The following is a 12,997-nucleotide window of genomic DNA, read 5'->3' as shown; positions in this document are numbered from 1 at the left end:
TATGTAAGATGTAGTCTCGCCATCTTTCTAAGGAGCATCTTGGTTGTACTTCTTCCAAGACAGATTTGTTCATTCTTTTGGCAGTCCATGGTATATTCAATATTCTTCTCCAACACCACAATTCAAAGGCGTCAACTCTTCTTCGGTCTTCCTTATTCATTGTCCAGCTTTCACACGCATACAATGCAACTGAAAATACCATGGCTTGGGTCAGGCGCACCTTAGTCTTCAAGGTGACATCTTTGCTTTTCAACACTTTAAAGAGGTCCTTCGCAGCAGATTTGCCCAATACAGTGCGTTGTTTGATTTCTTGACTGCTGCTTCCATGGGTGTTGATTGTGGACCCAAGTAAAATGAAATCCTTGACAACTTCAATCTTTTGATGAACTTCTATCTTTTCTCCATTTATCATGATGTTGCTTATTGGTGCAGTTGTGAGGATTTTTGTTTTCTTTATGTTGAGGTGCAATCCATACTGAAGGCTGTGGTCTTTGATCTTTATCAGTAAGTTCTTCAAGTCCTCTTTGCTTTCAGCAAGCAAGGTTGGACTGCTAACCTAAAGGTTGGTAATTCAAACCCACCTAGCAGCTCCACAGAAGAAAAGACATGGCGCTCTGCTTCCATAAAGATTACAGCTAAGAAAACCCTATGGAGCAGTTCTACTCTGTCACACATGGGGTTGCAGTGAGCCAGGGGCCAACTTGAAGCATATATATCTATTAATCCCAGAGAGTAATCATGTATTCATAAGACCATTCTAAAAGACCAGAAGTCAAAACTATTTATGTCTATAACAGCTGCTATTATTAAGTTCTTTTAACCCAGGATTTGTCCTGGGTTTTCACATGTTATATATTTAATTTTTGTAGCAACTCTACAAGTGTTATTGCCTTTTTATAAATAAACTGCATCATAAGAAGATTAAAGATCTTCCCCAAATTTATACAGGTAGTAAGTAGTAGAGGTATAGTTGAACCTAGATCTGTTTTGTTCTAAAGCTGTGTTCTTTCCAATATATCACTCTGCCTCCAAATTTATTTTACATACCTACTCTTCACTTATCTACATAGTTAGGTTCCAAAGACCAGGTTCTTATGTGAAAATGGAGGATGACCACATTAGATCACGAAATGGAGGATGACTACATCTCTATATAACTACATCATCACAAATTACAACATTACATAACCACCAAAGTACATAACTGTCAACTTGTATCATTGCATAACTTCCAAATTACATCATGACATAACTGCCAAATTACATCATTACATAACTGCCAAACCACCAAGAACCGTGGCCCAGCCAAGGTGACACATAATCTTAACCAACACAGCCAGCATTACACTTGCCTCACACCTCAGCATTCATTACTTCCAGATGTACATCATTAATGTGCAAAATAGTCAGATAGTAGATTTTTTACTATTGTTGTAAATGCAAAACATCAGATAATGAGACAGTCAATAAGTGAGGAGTAGGTGTACCTCCTTAAAGGTTACCTTATCCTGGAAATTAATGGGAAATTAGAAAGGTGAAACTAGACATGAGTGAGAGGTCCTTAGGAAGTTTGTACTTGCATGCCTGGTTGAGGTTGGTGTGGTGGATAATTTTGTGTGTCAACTTGGCTAGGCTATGGTTCCCAGTGGTTTTTCCAAACACTAGACTAGTTGCTGTTCCATAATGTAATGTAATACAATGCAATCACACTCCATAATGTAATCAATCAATCAGCTGAAAGGCAAGTCTCTTTAGGGTGTGGTCTGTCTTCAGACTATAAATAGATATTTTGGCAGAATTTGCTCTCCCTCTCTACTCTGCACTATTCCTGTCACTTAACCTATGGATCTTGAAACACAAGCCTGCAGAAGTCTCCAGCTGCCATCTGATGTACAGATTTTGGACCTACTAGCCACTACAATCCTGTGAGACATCAAGATTCTACAACCTGCCACATGACCTTTGGATTTTTGACTTTCCAGCTCCCACAGTTGTGTGAGCCAATCCCTTGGAGTAAATCTCTGTGTGTATTACTGGCTCTATTTCTCTAGAGAACTCTGACCATGACAACTGGACGTGAAGAAAGGAAGGAAATCTTTGAGTATTTTTCCTGGGAGAGGATCTGGTGGAGGATACCCATAGATACTTGTTTTAACTCAAGTGGTTAAAAACAAACAAGGAGGAAAGAAAGATTTCTATGGCCAAAATGTTGGTCCAAGAGCCAATTATGCCAAGAAAGGGGCCATTACCTACAGAAGTGTGGATTGTTCACTCCATGAAATTGCCCAGCCAAGGTGGTGAATAGGGGCTAGAATTCAGCCTTAGTTTCTCTTCCCAAGCTGCCTATCCTGGACGGGCTGTGCCTGATCAGCAAAGGGTGCACCTTTTTCTAACTCTCACAAAGCTCCTTATAGGCCCTATCCAAGACATAATTATCTCAAGATTGAGCATTTGGGCTGGACCCTCAGACAAGATGTAGAATAGAACAGAGTCTTTTGGTTTTGAAGGTATTAACAGCAGTACTTTATAAACATGATGGTTTTATGCTGAAATTTTCTTCCTTTGTTTCCCTTAAGGGTTTTCTTTACTTTTGTTGTTGTTGAAAAGTCCCTTTTGTTGAACCGAAGAAGTAAAGAAATGTAATTTATGATTTTGCCTTTTCCACGATGGGACCAAAGTTTCAAGAGAGAAAAACACACCAGGGAGGGAGGCGTCATGAGCTCCTAGAGAGCAAACAGGCAGAAATATGTGGTAGTGAAGGGCTGGGGCTCATCAGTTAGTCAGAACTACATTTGAGGCCTCCATCTGCATTGCAAATTGGGCAAAATAACTTCGGAAGCCTCATTTCCCCAGTGTGAAATGAGAATTTGTTCATTCACCCAATAAATATTTATTAGATGCCTACTAAGTGTCAGGCAGGGTCATTGAGTTGTGCAACTAGCTAAGCACTCAGCTACTAATCCAAAGGTTGGCAGTTCAAATCTACCCAGAGGCACCTCTGAAGTTACCATAATAGTCTACTCAGTGGCAACTGGTTTGGTTTTTTCTTTTTTTTGGTTTATGTTTCAGGTACTATTTCAGTATTTCCAGGACAAGGTCCATATTCTCATAGAGATTAAATTTTAGATTGGGGTGGGAAGAAAGAGGAAAGACAGACAATAAGCTAAAATATAATTTAATGGGGGAAATCCCCCTCACAAATACATTGACGTACGTTTCTCTTTTGTATTTCTGGGTATCCTATTAGCCTGAGTCACCTTTCTGCCAGGGAATGGGGAGGGGATGCCATAATACAGGATGAATGAAAGACAATTAAAAAGTTAATAAATAATTTCTGATACTCAAAATAGAGTTTCTAAGTCTATAGCAAGACAGTAATCTTGACATTCAGGCTTTTTGAGCAAGCCCAATCGAGAGGACTGGATGACTAGATCGCAGAGTTTTATGTCTATCTAGGGTAGAGATAAGGAGGGTATGAGGTGGAAGAAGCTGAAAACCAAAAAGCGGAGCTGGAGAGAAGAGGAAATAAGACAGCAGTGTTTTTGTTCTCCACCCTGATCTTCCCTGGGCCCAACCTCAAATATCTGTATTGGTGTGGAGAAGCCAGAGGACATTGGAGTTTGTGGCTTACTTCCACAGGTGTAGGAAGACTAGTCATGTTTGAACTTCAGATAAACAACAAATAATGTTTAATATAAGCATATCCCATGCAATATTTGGGACATAGTTACACTAACTCTTTTTCATTGTTTATCTGAAATTAAATTTAAACTAGATGTCCTGTATTTTCATATTTGCTAAATCTTGCAACCTTACCTCAGGAGAGCTTTTAGCTTGGGTCCCCAGCTCCTTCACAGCATAGCACTGAGGGAGTGTTGATACTAGGTCTGAGAAAGCATTCTTGCTCCACCTGTAAAGCTCCTGGATTTTCTGGCCTGTAGTAAGTGCTCAATAAATATTAACTATTATTACCATTCCAAGGAGCCCTGGTGGTGAAATGGTTAAGTGCTCGCTACTAACCAAAAGGTCGGCAGTTAGAACCCACCAGTGGCTCCACAGGAGAAGAGACTACGAAACCCTACGGGGCAGTTCTACTCTCCCTATAGCATGACCATGAGTCAGAATTGACTCAACGGCACAGGGCAACAACATTATAATTTCATCACCCATCTGTCAATTTGTTGTACTGTGGTGGCTTGCATGTTGCTAGATGCTGGAAGCTCTGCCACCAGTGTTTCAAGTACCAGCAGGGTCACCTATGGTGGACAATTTTCAGCGGAGCCTCCAGACTAAGACAGACTAGGAAGAAAGGCCTGGTGACCTACTTCCAAAAATTAATCAATGAAAACTTTATGGATCATGACAGGATATTATTCGATAAAGTGCGGGAAGATGAGCCTGCTAGGCTGGAAGACACTCAAAATACACAGTGCTGCAGGAATGGACTAGAGTACACCAATGATTGTGAAGACGGCACAGGACCAGGTAATGTTTCGTTCTGTTGTACATGGGGTTGCCATCAGTCAGAGCTGAGTCTACAGCAGCTAACAGCAATTATTATCCTTATAGCAATTAGTGAAACACCCTCTTTTGTCCCTGGAGACAGTGCAGTGGTGAAGGGAATGTAGCAAGAGAAAAAAAGTAGGACTAATAATACTATCGCAAGGGTGAACTGGCCCTGGCAAAGCTTATGGAAGTTAAAAGATGGAGAAGGCATGCTGGTTTCAGATGGGAAGGTTCAGAATCAAAGCCTTTGGATGATCAATGGAGTCTCACTGGGCCCTGAGCCCACAGAATAAAAGAATATAGAGCCCTAACAGTGCAAAGGACTTCAGGCCAACAGAGTAGTCCACCAGACGCTCCCCTGAGGGAACACAGGAAGAAATCCAGTAGATACGTGAGACACAGAAGTGGAGGTCTTTCAGATTAAGTGGAATAAAATAGTATTACTATATCAGAAAACTGCCGGAAAGCCAGCTGCCAATAAAAACGACCAGAAAATTTCTTGCCATTGAATCAAACCCAAAAAGAGCATACAGTTATCTTTTTGAACAGCTTTGTCTTCTGAATTTACAGCTAAATATGAGCAAAACCTTCCTAATTAGTAATGAGAAATCTTTTGGAAAATGAAAAAGAATATTCTAAGCCTAAATTAAAAAGTCAAAATGGTAGTTATGAAAATTGACACATTACTGATAACTTCTTTTTTCTCTTTGAAATTATGCTTTTACTTCTGGGTTATTCAACTGTAAAATTCTCAAATGATATCACAGGATCATGAAAGTATGTCCACAGCAGCAAATTCTTGTTGGCTAAGAAATCGTACAGCATATATGTAATTTTCTTCTTAATGATTGGCATAGGAACTTGGAAAGTTGGCAAAAATAGATGATGACCAACAATTTCTTGTCTGCCTTGGTTTGTAAAATCATTCAACGTGATGAGCTTCCCACATTTCTTCGGCTCCGTGTAGACAGAAAATGGCCTTGGATAGTGACAATCCAGAAGGTTAGCCCGATATCGGATGCTCCATAGAGCAATGCTTTGTGTCAATTAGATGCATGCTGGCCTGACATATCCACTTACTGTGGCTTAGTGAAAGAAGTGATATGTTGACACAAAATGGAGATACCTATTCGTAGTAGAGTGACTTACTGCCCTGGTAAACGCAACATCATTGTTTTGCCCTTTTGAGAAAAAGATACAATTTTTATTTTATCCTCAGATATCTGGTTTTCTTGATCTACTCAAGTTTTTCCCTCAAAGATTGCCCCAACATGAACTAGTGGTACGTCAAGCTCCCATCAGAAGGACCCTATCCACAGTAGGAAAATGTTTGATACCAAAAGACAAAGAGAATTCCAGCATAGGAAAGATTTTATTCACAGTAAAGGAGGATACGAATATATGGTTTTCTTGTTAATAACTGGAACTAAATTTTCAGATGGCTGAAAATTTAACTTTTTTAGCAAACATGTTATTCATCAACCGTGCAAATTACTGTGCTAATCTGATTGAGGAAGAAGGGTTAAAGAACTGAAAAGGTTAAGCACCTGTTCTTGGGAAGGCCGTTTCATTTCAATTGCAAAAGCATTTATGAGGCCAAACTAGGTGCGTGGCCTCTAGAAGAACAATGATGGCTTGGATGTTCAGGCTGTGTAGGAACTTACGTTTGCGAATTGTGCATCAAGTCCTGTCTCTGCATTAAAAACAGCTTCGAAGGACTTTTACTAGGCAACGATTTCGGTGATTAAATCCACTTTGTAGCTATAAAGTGTGTTGTTACAAATATTCGTGATTAATGAAACTATATTTTTTAAGCTGCACAGTCAATACACTAATAATTCAGATTTTTTCTTTTCCTCTCTAATCAATCCAATGTCATGGGGTTCATGGCAGTTCCTCCCCAGCTACTTTGTGAAGTAAACCCAGGTGAATCATGGATCCCTCAGGTTTTCTTGAAAGTAACTGAAAACCAGCACCAGCATCAAAGGCCAGACATGACCTTCTGAGTCTGCTGTTTATAAAAACAGAGCAAATTCTGACCCTACACAGCTAACCTGACATTAGAGCATCTCTGGCAGGCAATTTTCAAGTCATTATACAGGGTTGTAACTATGGTAAGTGAGCTTGACTTTTAAAATATAAAATGAAAAGCCAAGATGTTGATAATGATTTGCACCATATATGGTCATATTCACTTTCAAACTTTATTAATTCAAGTCACTAGATTAAACAAAATGTCAATCTCCTGTCCCTTTTCAAATGGTTTTTAACATCAGGTAGTCAGAATTACAGTCTAGAATCCTGCTAAACGGAAGGCAATTGCTAAACAGCTTAGAATGGCTGTATTTCTTCGTTATCCCTGTGACAATTCTCCTACCTTTTAACTTTTCATTTCTAAAGATGTGTCCCCTAGTGGTGATAAATAGAAGAAGGTGAAAATCAAATTAGCAGTTTGCTCATGGCAGTCTTGGCAAAAGAATAGGTGGAAGGGGATAAAGTGATTGGCTACAATTAGCATCCAAGCACATGACTCTGAACATAGTTGTCACTCAACAAATGCTTAATGAATCAATCGATTAATTAAGGTTTGGGAATTAGCTAGAGACCCACTGATCAATTTTGGCCTCTCGCCATTGTCACACCTAATCAAAAGTAACTATAAAATTCATATGAAACTACCAGTGATCATGAGGTATATTTAAAAAGTCAGTGGGATAATTAATATCTACTCCAAGTGCACACGGGCTTTGTTACTCCAGTCTCACAAAGGATTTGAAAACCACAGCTGCTGATAGTGCTTTTGATTTGCCAGATCCTGTAAGGATCCACTTACTTCGCCTTGAACATAGCATTTATACCGCATTAAAGTTTGGCAAGCCTCATTTTTGTTAACCACTGGCAAATGTGAACACGCTATAAAATACAAAAATATATTTCAGCCAAAGCCATTATCAGGTCTATATTTGTTTGTGTTTGACTAAGAACTTCTAGTTTGTTCATGTGCACTTGACATCTTTACATTCTGTGTGGTGATCATGCTTGCAATGCCTATATAATGTGCCTGACTCAACTAAAGTGCTAAGTGCTGGTAAGGGGGGAAAAGAAAGAGGAAAGGTAGAAAGAAGTCCTGTTCTGCTGCTGCTGCTACAGTGAGAATAAACCAAAAAAAAAAAAAAACAGGCTCACCATCAAGTTAATTCTGACTCATAGTGACCCTACAGGACAGAATAGACCTTCCCACAGGGTTTCCAAATGCTGCTAGTGGATTTGAACTGCTGACATTTTGGTTAGCAGCCAAGCTCTTAACCACTGCGCCACCAGGGCTCCCCAGTGAGAATGAGCCTTTACAAAAAAAAAAAAATTTTTTTTTTTTTTTTACAAACTGAGAGGAAACTCTTCCAAATGGCCGCTCTTCCCCATCCTCCCACCCCATCTGCCCCACGCTGAAAATGTTCAGTAGTGTGTGTATTCTCTCTCACACCATCACACAAGAGAATCTACCCTTGCATTTATCTTTAAGCAGGAAATATTTATTTCTTGCTCATGTTTCATGAGGGCCGCAGGTTCACTGTGGGTCAGCTGTGAGTGTTGTGCTCAGCTCAGCTGGGTTCAGTGCTCCTTCTTTTATCTGGCTGTTGTTGTTGTTAGGTGCTGCTGAGTTGGTTCTGGCTCATAGAGATCCCATGTACAACCGAACAAAACATTGCCTGGTCCTGCACCTTCCTCACGACCACTGCTATGTTTGAGCCCATTGTTAAAGTCACTGTATCAAACTATCTCATTGAGGATCTCCCTCTCTTTTGCTGATCCTCTACCAAACATGATGTCCTTCTCTGGGGACTGGTCCTTCTGATAACATGTCCACAGTACATGAGATGAACTCTTGCCATCCTTGCTTCTAAGGAGCATTCTGGCTGTACATCTCCCAAGACAGATTTATTCATTCTTCTGGAAGTCCATGGTACATTCAGTATTCTTCACCAACACCATAATTCAAATGCATCAATTCTTCTTTGGTCTTTCTTATTCACTGTCCAGCTTTCACTGCATATGAGGCAATTGAAAATACCATGGCTTGGTTCAGGCACATCTTAGTCCTCAAAGTGACACCTTTGCTTTTCAACACTTTAAAGAGGTCTTTTTCAGCAGATTTGCACAATGTAAGACAGCATTTGATTTTTGGACAACTGCTTCCATGAGCATTGATTGTTGATCTAAGTAAAATGAAATCCTTGACAACTTCAATATTTTTTCCATTTATCACAATGTTGTTTATTGGTCCATTTGTGAGGATTTTTGTTTCCTTTATGTTGAGATGTCATCCATATTGAAGGCTGAATGGATGACACCTCAACATAAGGTTATCTGTTCACAATGTTCATAAAAGAATAAAAACTATGTTACCTGGCACTATAACAACACTAAGCTCAAGAAGACCAATTTCTCTAAATATTCCAACACAACAGAGTTCTTCTGTCTGGAAATCCACACCACCCACAAGGGTGGAATAGGTGTAAGTAATGTGTGACATTGAGATTATTCTGTTTTGTTCATCCTCTCGTTTAGAAAAGGCCAGTCAGGGCAACACGTGTTGCTGGATGAAGTTTGTGACTCCCTCCCCCATGAGCATCTGTCCCTGAGACTTCATGCTCTGCAGGTCTAGAGGTCTTAGTTCCAAAGGGAGGGATGCTTCCACTTGGAGACACATCACTGATTCCATTGAACTGGAAGCTAAGAATGCCACCTGGCCACTTTGGGCTCCTTATGCCTCTGGATCAACAGGGAAAGAAGGGAATTACCATACTGGCTGGTGTGATTGATCCTGATTAAAAAGGGGAAATTGGATTGATATTACATAATGGAGGTAAAGAAGAGTATGTCTGGAATTCAGGAGATCCCTTAAGGCATCTCTTAGTATTACAATGCCCTGTGATTAAGGTCAATGGAAAACTATGACAATCCAATTCCAACTTGACTACTAATGGCCCAGGCCCTTCAGGAATGAAGGTTTGGGTCACCCCACCAGGCAAGGAACCATGACAAGCTGAGGTGCCTGCTGAGGGCAAAAGGAATATGGAATGGGTGGTGGAAGAACATAGTTCTAAATACCAGTTATGGCCACGTGACCCGTTGCAGAAAAGAGGACCGTGATTGTTATGAGTATTTCTGCTTTGTTTGTGTGCATCAAATATTTTTGTTTTCTTCACTTATAAAATATGTAAACAGGGCTAGTGTATTTTCAGTTGTACGCATGTTAGTTGTATCATGTAGGTGCAAGTATGACTTTACAAATTTCTTTATTCAGAGATTATATATGGTTTGGGGAGATGTGCGCAGGTGCCAAGTTGACAAGGGGTGGACTGTGATGGTTAAGATTGTGTGTCAACTTGGCTGGGCCATGATTCTCAGTGTTTCGGCAGTTATTTAATGCTGAGTGGTACTGGCAGGGGCAGGGCTCGTGGTGACTCACCAGTCCCTCAGCCTTCATCTCTCTGCTCTACTGGCCTACTTCGTTCCCGCTCGCCTGGACCGGGCTTTTGCTTTTTCCGGATCCTGCAGCTGGCTCCTGTTCATCTGGCCTCTGGTTCTTGGGACTTGGGCTAGCAGTTTACCAGTGGTTTTGTCTGCTGACCTTGAGATCTGTCAGTCTTCACGGTTTGCAACAGCACTACTCTCTGTCCTGCTGATCCTTGGTTCACCAGCCCCTGTGACTAAGTGAATCAGGAGAATCTTCTTTCCTGCCTCATGGACTTGAGACCTATACCTTTAAAAACTGGGTGAGCCATTTCCTTGATACAAATCTCCCTTTACATATATATATATACATATATATATACATATATATATATACATATATATACATATATATACATATATATATGTATATATATGGTTTACTGCTTTTGCTTCTCTAGAGAACCCAGCCTAAGACAGCATCTTAGAAAAATTTCCATGAAACCCTCATTTATTGAATAACTTTTCCATTTGAGTTATTAAATAACTTCCAAATATGGCATCTTATCTTTTTATTATGACATATTCTGGAGCACAAAGTGTAGGAGTTATATAATTATTACTTTCATTGTACAAGATGGAAAGAAAGGTTAATTGCCCCAACAAGGCCAGGATCAACATTAATTCATCTTAAATCCCCATCCATCAAGATCTTTCAGTATTTTGTGACAGAGACTGTGTTCCATATCTACTTTTTAGGGCGCAGCAAATGGACAACTATAACGAATAAAGGGAGGCCCTGGGTGGTGCAAATGGTTAACTGCTCAGCTGCTAACAGAGAGGTTGGAGGTTTGAGTTCACCTAGAGGTGCCTTGGAAGAAAGGCCTGGTGATCTACTTCAGAAAAATCAGCCATTGAAAACCCTACAGAGCACAGTTCTACTCTGACACACATGGAGTTGTCGTGAGTCAGAGTTAAATTAATAAAGAACGCTGAAAATCCGGCACTCGTATTCTGGGGTTAAATTGGGTTTAGTTCTGTCAGGGAAATAAAACCAACCAACCTCCTCACACAAAGCAAAGCAAGCAGAGAAACAGGTCCTTCTTCCTAGCAGTCATTTACTCATTCATTCACCAATTGCTGAGCTTCTACTAAGTTCTAGGTGCGTCTTCGATAAGTGATTAAGTGAGACAACATGTAAAAGTACTTACCACAGTGCCTGACGTGTGGGAGGCAATCAGTAAAAAAATCGCCTTCATTCTCAAATGTTTATCCGGGCACTAACCAATCCATGAAAATCAACATACAATGTGAAGGAAACGATTCACATCTGACCCAGTGTCCCCGTTCCCCTATGTGGTTAGATGCTGTGACATTTAGGGATGAACTACCAAGCTGGAGTGAAATAACCACATTCAGGCAGAATCATGGCTTCTGATCCTTTATTTGTCATTGTTTGTCATAAAGAGAGAGGAGGAAAGGCCAGTCAAGTGTCCTAGGATTAGCAGATTTTCTCCGTATACAAACACACACAGAGAGAGTTTTGGGGAGGAGGGGTTGTTAATCCAAGCAAATAACTTTGCAATTGAAAAATAAGCATTTGTTATCTTCTCTGGTTGTTTGACTGAACTTTTATTATAAGCAATTTATATAAACAGACATAGCCGTAAAAGCCATTACTTTCTGCCCCATCTTGCATCGTGTTTACTATTTGCTCCTCCCCAAGCCCACCTTACGGAGCCCTGGTGGCACAGTGCTAAGAGCTGGCTGCTAACCAGAAGATCGGCAGTTCGTAATCCACCAGCACCTCCTTGCAAACTCTATGGGGCAGTTCTACTCTACCCTGTAGGGTGGCTAAGAGTCGGAATCGACTCGACGGCAACACGTTTGGTTTTTTACCCCTATCTTGGCTCCTAAGACTAAGCCATCAATTTATACCTTTCAGCAGTTTTCATGAGCTGTATGCCAACTGCCACCACTGAATTGATCATGTGGTAATCCACATCGATCTCTGAGATATCAGAGTGAACACACCTTGTATAAACAGACGCAAGAGCAGTTACGGGTGCAATGTATCTGAAGAACTCACCCATGACCTCTACTGGCCATGTTATTAAACTACAACAGCTACTCTTCAGAAGTGCTTTGAAATTTTCATTCCTTTACCTGTTAACAAGTACTTTTTCCCCCTTTTTTTTTACCACTGACTGGATGCCAGGCATTGTTTAGGAGGAGTCAGTAAACAAAACAGACAAAAACCTTCTCTCTTAAAATCCACAAGGGGAGACATTTAAATTATAAACATTATAAATAAATTATAGAGTATCTCAGACGATAATAAGTGCTTTTTAAAAGAGAAAAGGTATATCAGGTAAGGGGGAACTAGAGTCTGGATGAGGTGGGGTAGGAGAGCAGACTGCAGAATTACATTGGTGCCAGGATAAGCCTCAGCGAGAGAGTGGAACTCAGCAAAGACACCAATGATTTGAGAACCTCAGCAACATAAAATCTAACCCACAGTGGGTTCTCAAATTGAATAAATTAGACATCACGCTGAAAGCAAGTGTTCTTTTTCAGAGTTTCCAAAGAGATTTCGGAATTAGACTTTTCTCAGAACCTGTATTGGTCAGCCTTTGCTGCAGCAAGAGGCAACCTTGACTTCCCAGTGGCTTAAAAAGCACATATTTATTTCTTGCTCATGTTTCATGAGGGCTGCAGGTTGACTGTAGGTCAGCTTCAACTCTGTTGTGCTAAGCTTGGTTGGGTTCAGCTCCCCTTCCTGTGCCATCTCATTCCAAGACCCAGGACACAAGAAGCAGCCACTCCTTAGGGCATGTGTTCTCATGTGGCACACATCACGTCCAGTCAACATTCCACTGACCAAAGCAAAGTCACACTGGCCAGGCCCAAACTCCACGGGCGCGAGGAAGTATGTTCTGATTACACAGAAGCAAGACAAGAGCAAGGAGGGACTGAATCATGTTATAATGTTATAATATAATATAACCTTAATGAGTTACTCAACTTCTCTCTTACT

General features: G+C 40.5%; 1 protein-coding gene across 1 annotated transcript in view; it reads right to left on the bottom strand.

Moving 5' to 3' along the window:
* The window catches only part of SAP30 (Sin3A associated protein 30), a 96,266-nt gene that overhangs the window by 29,551 nt on the left and 53,718 nt on the right, over window positions 1-12,997 (bottom strand). The window lies entirely within an intron of this gene.

Source organism: Elephas maximus, chromosome 21 (assembly GCF_024166365.1).
Source record: "Elephas maximus indicus isolate mEleMax1 chromosome 21, mEleMax1 primary haplotype, whole genome shotgun sequence".
NCBI lineage: Eukaryota > Metazoa > Chordata > Mammalia > Proboscidea > Elephantidae > Elephas > Elephas maximus.
The sequence above is the reverse complement of the archived record's forward strand: the minus strand, read 5'-3'. Positions and strand labels throughout refer to the sequence as shown.